This window comes from Triticum aestivum, chromosome 7B (assembly GCF_018294505.1).
Source record: "Triticum aestivum cultivar Chinese Spring chromosome 7B, IWGSC CS RefSeq v2.1, whole genome shotgun sequence".
Classification (NCBI taxonomy): Eukaryota; Viridiplantae; Streptophyta; class Magnoliopsida; order Poales; family Poaceae; genus Triticum; species Triticum aestivum.
Window position 1 is genome coordinate 428097880 of NC_057813.1, and position 12330 is coordinate 428110209.

Sequence of the window (12330 nt, forward strand, 5' to 3'; positions counted from 1 at the left end):
GGACGCACTTCCTTGCCTGCGAAGATGTAGCTGGTGGGTACCAGCAGTCAGGGGGGTGAATCGTTTTTTTTTGCCCGAACGCACTTCCTTGCGTGCGAAGATGTAGCTGGTGGGTCCCAGCAGTTAGGGGGGCGAATCGTTTTTTTTTTGCCCGGACGCACTTCCTTGCGTTTGAAGGTGCAGCTGGTGGGTCCTAGCAGTCAGGGGGGAAACGTTTTTTTTCACGAAATACGGTGGCCCGTCCGGTGGGTCCCCACTGTCAAGTGGAGGAATAATTATATTCCGTGTAATAAGGAGGCACTTCCTTGCTGCGGTAGTGGACCCAGCTGTCAGCCTCTCCACATACAGTCAACGTCCGATGGAAGTCATTCCTTGACCATGTTGACCATGCTGCGCCGAGAGCACCAGGGCGGTGGACGATGGCGAGGCCTAGGAAGGGGACGACGGGGAGCCGGGGAAGACACGGCAGTGGAAGCCCGCGCGGAGAGGAGTACGAGGGTTCACCGGTTCGGCTGCGGTGTGAGGCTGCCATCGCCGCAGAGCCTGGCCAGCGGTGGGAATAGTAGGGGGTGGTGAGGCCTCCGCGGCAGCACATCCGGCCACGGGAAGCACGAGCATGCGACATGACCGGCGCTGCTTTGGGCGGCTGGAGCAAGAAGACCAGAGGTTGAAGAAGCACTACGGCCGTTGGATGGACATCGTACGGTCTCTGGAGCTAGAATCGTTTATGTTGACTAAGTTGACAAAGCCCTCCGTCCCCGTCAACTTAGTAGGCCCACAAGTCAGCCTCCCACCAAGGTGGGTCCCAGCTAGCAGGGGGTATTCATTTTTTTGTGCGTAATAAGGAGGCACTTCCGATGGGTCCGAGCTGACAGTAGGGGGAATGTTTTTTTCGCGAAATACGGTGGCCCGCCGGGTGGGTCCCAGCAGTCAGGGGCAAACGTTTATTTCACGAAATACCGGTAGCCCGTACGGTGGGTCCCTGCTATCAGGTGGGGGAATGATTTTTTTCAGCGTAATAAGGAGGCACTTCCTTGCGGCTGCCGTGGACCCAGCTGTCAGCCTCTTCACGTACAGTATTCTTCCGATGGAATTTGGTCGTTGACCACGCCGCGCCGAGAGCACCACGGCGGTGGACGACGGCGAGGCCTAGGAAGGGGACGACGCGGAGCCGGGGAAGACGCGGCAGTGGATGCCCATGCAGAGAGGAGTACGAGGGTTCACTGGTTCGGCTGTGCTACCGTCGCCGCAGAATAACAGGGGGTGTGGGTGAGTGGAGTGGAGGGATGGCCTGGCCAGCGGTGGGAGTAGTATGGAGGCGGTGAGGCCTCCGCGGCAGCACAGTCGGCCACGGGAGGCAGGAGCAGGCGGCACGACCGGCGCTGCTTTGGGCGGCTGGAGCAAGAAGACTAGAGGTTGCGGAAGCACTACGGCCGTTGGATGGACATCGTACGGTCACTGGAGCTAGAATCGTTCATATTGACTAAGTTGACAAAGCCCTCCGTCCCCGTCAACTTAGTAGGCCCACAAGTCAGCTTCCCACCAAGGTGAGTCCCAGCTAGCAGGGGGAGTATTCATTTTTTTGTGCGTAATAAAGAGGCACTTCCGGTGGGTCCAAGGTGACAGCGGGGGGAACGTTTTTTTCGTGAAATACGGTGGCCCATCCGGTGGGTACCAGCAGTCAAGGGGGAAAAGTTTTTTTTCACGAAATAAGGTGGCCCGTCCGGTGGGTTCCTGCTGTCAGGTGGAGGAATAATATTTTGCGCGTAATAAGGAGGCACTTCCTTGCGGCCGCCATGAACCCAGCTGTCAGCCTCTCCATGTACAGTACTCTTTCGATGGAAGTCGGTCGTTGACCACGTTGACCACGCCGCACCGAGAGTACCAGGGCGGTGGACGACAGTGACGCCTAGGAAGGGATGACGCGGAGCCGGGGAAGATGCAGCAGTGGAAGCCCGCGTGGAGAGGAGTACGAGGGTTCACTGGTTCGGCTGCGGTGTGAGGCTGTCGTCGCCGCAGAATAACAGGGGGTGTGGGTGAGTGGAGGGATGGCCTGGCCAGCGGTGGGAGTAGTATGGGGGTGGTGAGGCCTCCGCGGCAGCACAGCCGACCACGGGAGGCAGGAGCAGGCGGCACGACCAGCGCTGCTTTGGGCGGCTGGACCAAGAAGACCAGAGGTTGAAGAAGCACTACGACCGTTGTATGGACATCGTACGGTCACTAAAGCTAGAATCGTTTATATTGACTAAGTTGACAAAGCCCTTGGTACGCTCCAACTTAATAGGCCCACAGGTCAGCCTCCGAAACAGTGCGCCCCAGATGTCAGGGGGAGGAATCATTTTTTGGGCGGACGAAGCTAAGAATATCCGAGATTGAAGAAGAAGCACGACATCCGTTGGATAGGCATCCAACGGCCACTGCTGCTAGAACCGTGTGTTGACTATAATAAGTTGACAAAGCCTTGCATACGCGTCAACTTATTTTTTTTAGGGAACACGTCACTTAGTAGGCCCACAAGTGTGTGGTAGAGAACTTATAGCCCATTTGCATTTGTAAGAATGTACAACCCATTTTTGAATTCTAATGGAATTTACAACAGCCCATTTATAGTTTGTTAAAAGTACAGCCCATTTTCTAGCTAGGCCAACGATTAATAATTTCAACCAACCGTTAAAGACAGAATTCAATAAAATTTCCCACATTTTGATGGGATCCGAAATATTTTTATCCCGAAATTTCTAGTCAGATTAAATATAAATTTGTATTACATAAAAATCCAACGAAACATTCGGCGCGCAATAATGAAAATTTAAGATTTTCAAAATCAATAAATAATAATTTATAAACTAATTTCGTGTTTGGTGCATTTTTTTATAGTTACTGCCCAGTTTTTATAATTACATCCCATTTATTTTTTTTAAAGCCCATTTTCCAGTTAAGCCTAATGCACCCCTCCTAGGAAAGATTTGCAGCCCAGCAGGGCGGAGAATAGCAAGTTGACCTTACCTAGGTATTCCTCAAAAAGACATATAGCTGGGCTAGCCATTTTCATCTTGAAAAAAGTAGTATCTGGGCTGGATATCTGGCCTGGGCTAGACGGGCCACAGCCCACCCAGTTAATACCCTGCTCTCCTCTGAACAACAACGAAATCATCGCCAAGAAAAACTATGCAGTGCTCACGCCTCAAAAACACAAATACTGCTCGAGCTGCTTGGTCCCACCTGTCGGCCGCACCTTGTGCAATTCTCTCGTTTATATTGACTACATAGGTTGACAATGGTGTGGGACCGTGATGTCAGGAAACCAGGAGAAAGCAAAAAAAATATAGTTGTACATAATAAGGAGGCACTTGCGTACGTACGGCTATGGCCCTAGTGGGTCCCAAGTGTCATCCAGTCAAAATAAAGTCATCTCCTGAATCCTCATGTTCGTTGACCATGTTAACAATGCTCGGCGCCACGGCAAGCGCATCAACTCGAAGGACAATGTAGAGGGCCTCGCGGGCCCTATGGAGGTCTGATACAGCGTTCGCTGCTCATTCAGGAAGCCAGGATCATCGGACACCTATGAGCACCTTCGAGAAACTAAGACGACATGAAACGGTAAGGCTGCGCTTGGGAGCTCTAGTTTATTTCAAACCTGTATTAACATACAAGTGTAATTTACTCGTCATCGGAAGGCCCGAGGTCTATAAGTAAAACCGGCGGGTTACGCGTGTAATTTGAGAGACTAATGTATATTTTACGAGCATTGCTATATGGACGACATTACCAGACGATACATGCACGACGTGCGTATCATGCCATCCATGGGCAAGGCTGAAACAATAGCTAACGACTGTATTAGCAATCGACCAAGTGTCGTTCAGCGTTTTTATCGTGTGTGAAGTACTTCCGATATTTTACTAGTCGAAATCGACCAACAAAGCGCCTTCGCCCAAGACCATCTGCTTTAATTTACAAGCGTCAGTTTTACAAGAGGTTTTGGTTGGAAAACAACGATCCAATCACGGCCTAATATCATGAGTTGGTCGGAAGATCTTATGGTTTCACGTCTAACCTACCCGACATGTCGTATAAGCTATGAATGAAACATCAGACGATGAACTTCTTACGCACGGAAACAACAGAAGAGGATGATCTTCTCAATAAGCAAATCACTGGCATTAGATCGACATGAAAAACAATAAGAAGCATTATTCTCAGGAGGCACGGTGAACAGCTCGTGATGCCGCATGCCACAACATTCCAAGATCAACTTTGCAATCAAACACAAGGCCTGGCATTACATAGACAATATTGAGAACAAACTCATAACACAGGAATATCTCAGCAGAGTAACTATTTACTTCTAAACTGAAGACAGGAATAGGAAAAAACACTCGACGCTGCTCACAGCAAGGGCGTCCCACTCAAAAATATCAAATGCATGTCTTCTAGCTAACATCAATGAGCAAATTTTGACAAGGTTTTCCAATTCCAATATATTAAACTAACGTCTTCTTGCTAACATCAATGAGCAAATTTTGACAAGGTTTTCCAATTCCAATATATTAAACTAACGTCTTCTTGCTAACATCAATGAGCAAATTTTGACAAGGTTTTCCAATTCCAATATATTAAACTAACGGCTTCTTGCTAACATCAATGATTAAACTTTGACAAGCTTTTCCCATTCAAAATATGTAATGCCTATGATCGTGTCCTGTCTTAGCTTCTTGTACTTGTTTGGACACTTTTTGCCCAGGGCACTCCATGTGTTGTTAAATTGCCAATGGTCTCTGTAGACTAGTCATGTCACCGGTGTCTAAAAATACTCTGTAAAGCTTCTCGGTCATTCCTTCTGTAATGTACCGCATCCAGTGACTGCTTCTTTCTGCAAAGTGGAACGACCAACTGGACCCAGTAACGCAGCAGTTTGCCTTGGACACATTGGCTCCTTTTGTGCAGTTCAACTAAAATCGAAGTCGGAATAAAACCGAGCTTTAATTTTGATATCCCTGTAAGCAACAATAGGTATAAGGGAAACAATTACTGAGAAATAACGGTTGATGACTTGTCTTAATGGGAAACAAAGCAGGAGAGTAGCAATTATCCATCAGTGTGATTCATTCATATTGACTGAGACATTATCATAACAATGCCTTGGTTCAACATGTATAAAGAACGACAAAGCAGAAAAGTACCACTCCTAAAACAATGCAACTGATTCATTTTTAAAGAGACATTATCTTAACAATACCTTGGTTAAACATGTAGAAAGAACTACAAAGCAGGATAGTACCATTCCTAACAAGTGTTGCAGTTTTGAACTAAGATTCAGTAGTTAATTAATTCTGAGAGTGGCATTGCTTAATTTTACCAGCGGCATTAGATTAACGAAAAGCATAAAAAGTTCTAGGGGAGAGTGGGTGCAACAACAATATGTGCTTCCATCCACTAATAAAGGGGGTGATGCAGAGTTTGTTGTAACAAAGCAACAAGCATCATGTCTGGGTTGGTCCCATTTTTGTTCACTACTTAATGGGAAAAGACAGCAATACAATAGCTTCAATTCAACATTTATTTAAAACAGTACCAATACAAGTAGCACAACATCTCAAAGCACACTGCACAAATCATGTGGATGAAGGCCTATACTGACCTTTCATGAGAACACCAGGATAAAATACGAATCTGCTAACACGAATAGGAAATCCAATCTCCTTTTGTGCAGTTGCACTGAAATCAAGCAAAGTGTTTCGTGTAGCGAAGAAAAATGTCGCAATAGCAACAAGTTGAATAGATATCATGTGGTTGAGACCAAGACTGAAACAACTCGACAGGAACACTGGAAACAAATCTCGATCTCCTTTTGTGCAGTTCCACCAAAATTAAGCAAAGTCATCGGTGTGTCATTCAAGTTGAACTGCACAAAACACTCTTAAAACATAAGTGTTTCGAGTAGCGAAGCAAAATGTTGCAATAGCAACAAGTTGAATCGATACCCCTGTTTTAACAGAGGCAAAAAAGGAAACAATTACTTGCCAATAAAGGAGGATGAAACAAACGGTGACAGAAAGAAGCATCTAACTTATCTTGGATGGAAAACAAAGTAGGATAGTAGAATTTCCAAAATGGTTGCATTGATTCATATTAACAGAGACACTCTCTTGAAACAACATTCGTTAAAAAATGTAATTTACTTTTAATAGTGGCATTGCTTCAATTTTCCGGCGGCATTCTTAGATTAACAACAGCAAAATAGCTATATGGGACATGCTAGCACCATGTGCGTCCACACGTATAAATGGGTGATGCAGAGTATGTAGCCAAGCAGCATATTTGTGTTGGTCCCATATTTGTTCTCTTTGAACTTTTTTCCTATGTGAGGGTAGCAAATCTAGTCCTGCACAAACTACCCAACCCCCCCCCCCAGTTTCTTTCCCTTTTCAACAAAGAGATCGGTTCCTTACAGATGTGTGTGCTGGGTTACCCCCTTTTCCCCTTTTGGACCAACAAAGCAGCTGGATAGCCAGTCTATACTACTTTTCCTCCCTCCTTTCCTCATTGAATCACATCCTAGATTCATGCTCCACCCCACCGCACCTTTCTTTCCTCTTTGAACCAAGACCTAGATTCGACTACAGATCGAAAAAGATCCACATGCAGCTAGAGCAATGATGGTTTCAAAGAAACTTATACCTTAGGGTCGTCGGGATGTGGCAAGGCGTGCGGCGGGAGGCCGGATCTGCCCACACTATGTACGCAGCGAGGAAGAAGGGGTCGGTGGCCCTCCCGCACAGGTGCTGGGTGAAAGAGAACAACGCAGCCGGCAGTGGATTGCCTCCCTCGCTGAAGGCGATAGAGTTAACGCTGCACCTCCTCCCCTTCCAGGTGCGAAGGGATACGGACGCCTCCTTCACCAGCTGTGAGGGGGGAGAGAGACAAGAGGCCAACACAGTCTTGTTTAGATCTGGTGAAGAGAGGATGAGAGACTGGGAATATAGAAAACCCTAGCAAATGAACGCTGAGCCTCCAGCATGTAACATATATGTATTGCAGTGAGCGTGTGAAACCCTAGCGAACAAGCGCTGAGGCTCCCGCTTGTATATATACTAATGTAGCATGGACTGAGCTCTGGTGCCTTCACTCCATCTGCTTTTGGCTATATGACAGGTGAGCCAGCCACATTTTGGGCCCACCTGTCATAAACCCAACGGCAGGTGCACTAAGTCAATGAAGCTGCGTCCATATAGTACTCTCGTGTGTATACGACTAATATATAGTGGAGTGATTTTCTTATTCTCTCCATCACAATCGTTTTAAATTGTGTAAGTACGAAACGAAACTCTTTATTTAATGTACAGTGAAGAAAACTAGTACTACTTCTGATGAACTAACGATCCACACCCATGCGTCCTGGTCGCACTTCCTTTCCTTCACGTGTGGTACACTGCCCTCCCTTAAGTGAACAACCACACATGCGCCAAATTATCGGAACGTGTGAGAGTTTGTACAAATAAAGAATTTTAATTTCAATTATCGGAAAGGTTTGAGAGTATTACAAAGTTTGACTTCAGTCAAATCTAATATGCGGAGTAAATAAAAATGGAGGGCTACTATGTCCACCCGGGTTTTTAGTCCACACCATTTTTTAAATCAAAGTTAATAGGTGGACAAATAAAATTACAGGGGAGCTAGAGACAAAGTTGTAAGAAGGCTTAGAAATCAATACAAAACGTATGCTCTTAGTACCAACGTCGATCCTTCTTCGAGGAAACATTTGGTTCATAGCCAATTGTGTGATAAAATTGCACCAACGTGAAAGACGACTGCGTCTCCAACGCAACCAAGGTGAACTGACGAAGGATATCATCTTTGTGTGTAACAAGCAAAGAGCACTGATGGAAGACAACTTGTTTTTCATTGAAAATCGATCAGCTTCACCAGCCGGCGCAACCATGAGGCGCAACCATGAGCATCGATAGGTCATCGTGGTGATGCATCATCCATTTGGCATCAAGTTTGGGTGAGGCACCTATGAAGTTCGACAAATCCTCACTGTGGTCTGTTTCTTCTCAGTAATCAAGCTCGAGGAAGGAAGAACCACATGGAAGAGGACAGTGAGGCGGAACAACAATGGCCATCCAATTTTGTGCAGTTCTACTAAAATTGAGGAAGACATGCTCGGGTATGGAGACACGCATCGCTGTTTCCAAAAATATAAAAAAAGGTTAATGAAAAGTACACCAACAAACAAAAGCATCATAATTATATCTTGATGGGAACTAAACCAGGATTCCCGAGAAAAAAATAGCATTTCTTCATTTAACCAGTGATAGTACTACCGCCATATGGACAATGACCACACAACCACCATGTACTTTTTGTCTAAACAACATGTATACCTCCACCGAGGCATAAATCAGGACAACTTTTCGAGTGGCATTTCCTCTATAATAGTACTAGTAGGTGATGTTGGACCAGCCGACGAACCCTAGCTACTATGCATAGGGAGCTGGGGAGTAGTCGCATAGAAGAAAACCCGCACGCAGCAACCTGGGGAGCTGGACCAATACAAGAAGTTATACCTCAGGTGGGCGAGATGTCGTTTAGGTGGGCGGGCGGGATCTGCCCACACGACGGCAGCGAACAAGGGCGCGGAGGATCTTCATCCGCGCCAGCGCCGGCTCCGAGAGGACAGTGCGCATCGTCTCCCTCCGTCGCTGACAGCGACAACGTCAACGCTGCACCTCCTCACCTTCCGCAGCGGATGGGATTAGGCCAGATCTGTGACCACCGGTGAGGAGAGAGATAGATTGGACACTGTCATCTTGTTTTGATATGGAGAGGGTGAGAGAGCGAGACGCGAGAAACTCTATCAAACAAGAGGCTATAATGGAGTAAAAAAATCTCTCCATAGCAGTGGTTTTAAATAGAATACGCGCGTTCCTGGAAAAAAGAAACAAAAACTGGCGGACAATTTTTTAAGGGTCTGTCTAGGACACATCTAGATGTGACATAGTTATGTCACATCTAAGTTGATGTCCACTCTGTTTGTGGTCTATTTTTTTTGTCCTAGTTTTTTGTGTTTCTTGTTGCTACATTATATACTTGTGGGAGCTTAGATGTGATATCCTTAAATAACATCTAGATGTGAATTAGACAAACTAATTTTCTAACGTACCAAGAAACAAAACTCGATCAAAAACACGCCCCCGCTTCCAGGTCGAGAGAGTCGTCACACACACACATAGACATAGACATGCATATCTGTGTTTAGTAAAATTCCATTTCCATCTCCATCTCCAATCATATTTGTCCAACTGGCACATTATTTACGTTGTTAATTATATACGCAGCAATATTAACGTACATCATCTCTTGTTTGTGCACGTCCGGACCGCTGCCATGGCCGGTCCTGACCAACCCGAACCCTCTTCATCACCCGCGCGTGCTTCCCGCCCGAAACGGTCAGTGCCGTATTCATGCCCGGCCAGAGCAGACGCGACCTCTCACTGGCGCCGGCATTGAAGCGGTGCGCCGGCTGAGAGAGCGTCGCTCGCGCCGCTTCCGGAAGCACGTGACTACTCCGTGTTCAAAGGTCGCAATAGCCGGCTACAACATGCATGTAAAAAGTTCTTGGGAGTCCGTGCTACAGCTAGCTATCCTCCCCCAACTCGTCAATCTCTTCCAGTAGTGCTAGTAGTACTCCATGGTGTGATCCGTCGACAAGTAGGCGGGAAAGTTATCGTATACTCGGTTTGTGGTGAGTGGCATGCCGAGCGACCGTGTGGGGTCGAGCCATGGAGGAGGGTGAGACACGAACACGACATACGTGATTTAAACGTTGGTTTTGCTCGATGGCGTGATCCAACGAAACGAAACGTTGGTTTCTCTCCATTTCCATTTTATCTCCGGAAAAATGGAAACTTTCCACTCCATTTTCATTCCTATTCCAAGGTTGCCCCGTTACAACATTCCATCAAATACAAAGGAAAACTAACACGCATGTTGATGCATCTCAATGATTCACAAATCATAGCCAATGTTTACTTCACAACTAAAGAAAAAAGTTGTGAGAGCATGTACGAAAGAAAAACTAATGATGGGGTCACTACGACTTAAACCCTAAACCCTAAACATGATTTAATTCCCTGGCCGGGTAGAACCTGTCGAAGGAAAGACGGCTGGCACCCCGGGATCATAGGATGCTTTTGTGCAGTTCCACTAAAATCGACCTAAGCATCCCTGATGGCAAAGATATTGAAGAAGTGTGATTAGAATAATAGTACTGGCACTAGTTCATGAGACATAAACTCATCACAAGTAGAAGCCGGTAGAAGTAGAGAAAGATTGACATGGAGATGGAGCTACGGCAGTGGAGCAAGCCGGCTCCAAAAGGAAGATGGACTACCTGGGACGTCGGGTTGTAGCTAGAAGGGCGGTTGGGACGCGGCATCGGCCCATACCGCGGTGACCCCCAATTGGGACGCACCGACTGTGGGTTTTCTCCCTCGCCGATGTCAACCGCGTCTACGCAGAACATTGTTCCCTTCCCCTAGCTGCGGGATCAGGCCCGTCGTTCTATGCTTGTGAAGAGAGCAACCTTAGCAAGCAGGCTTGTAGCTTAGTCTCCTGCTAGTGTATATATAGTGGTTTTATTTTTCTCTCCATATCAACAATTTTATATTGCGTACGTGTCATTCAAGAGTGAAATGATGGTTGCTTCGTCCGACTAACTTACTGTGTGCTTTGACTGCTCCTTAGTGGCCCCTACACGTACTCCCCCTACGTGTATGCAATAGTCACACGTACACATGGACACAAAAACGCGCGCGATGCCCTAATGCATGCATGTCCGAGCACACGACGGAACACACACGGTCATGCTAAGTGCTCAACCTACACGTGCATGCACACACATACTCAGTCAGGGTGACCTAGTGACCGTATAAACACCAGAAAATATATATATATATATATATATATATATATATATATATATTGAGTGCAATGAGCATATTATGAAGTCCAAGACCGTATATTTACAAATATACAGTGACAGACGGTGTATTTATCTCGTTTGAAATTAATCCATATTAACCAGAGAGGAGGCAGTATGGACTAGCATTACTGGCGCGCGGTGGCTCGCAGGACAAGGAGAAACTTTTGACTAATGCAAGCTCTCCCTCGCTCAGGCGGTGGATGAGCAACAGTTAATTCGGTGTCAGATTGCCATAAGCATACACTATACTACTAGTGCTACTATTATTTGACTTCCCAAATAGGCGAACAGCCAAGCGCAAAGTTTACTAGTAATATAGTCTATAAAGGTATGTACTATACTAGTACTAGGAACCGGATGGAGGAGCGTCTGCACTCTTATTATAATTTTAAATGTGATAAAGCAATCCTCAACACATTTGGTTCTCTTTGAGCGTTCTCGCATGTGATATGGAAGTTGATTGCATGGAACACTCGCCACAATTCTCGCTTAATTCTGGCTCATATCCTGTTACAAATAGTAGCGCTCGGTAATATTTCCTCTTTTTTTGTTATTCAGCATGTAAACAGGTCAGCAAACCTTGTGGCGCATCTTCGTGCGAACCGTGCTTGCTGCACTTTGAATGTGGCCGAGAGCTGGCTTGATGAAACACCTTGCTTCCTACTTCTTTTTTGTTTGGGTACCTCGCTTCCTAGTGACTAGTGTCTTGGCTGATCGTCCTAAGAATGCTTATATATGAATAAAGCTCTCTCATTTACCCGCAAAAAAGATTAAGCCATATTAACCGGAAAGGAGGAAGTATGGACTAGCACTACTTTTTGGTGTGTCCCGTCAACTCGCAGAACGAGGAGAACCTTGCAGGACAAGGTGAAGCTCGCTTACGCCTTTTGACTAATGCAACCCACCCTCGGTGGACATGCATCAGTCCATTCGGTGTCAGATTGTCAGAGGCATACACTGTAGTACCCAACATGCGGAGTACCATCATTGTTCGACTTCACGAAGAGGCGAAGAGCCAAGTGCAGTAGTACGAGTAGTACTACTACTAGAACCGCATGGTGGAGCGTTTGTACTCTTATTTCTTTTTATCTCTGATAAAGTACACGTTTATTCCGGAGAAGGGCGGAAAACGGCAGCCCAACATGTAATGAATGATATCGATCAACCAACCATGCTCAAATATATATTGGCCTCCATGCGAACCCGTCTGTGTGTTCTCGCTCCTCGTCTCTCTCAAGGAACGACGGGTTGGCTCTTTGCCGTCAATTGAGATCGGTTTGCTCATACTCTTGTCCCACATGTCAGTGATATGCCAAGAGGAGGTGCGTTGACCGACTGGC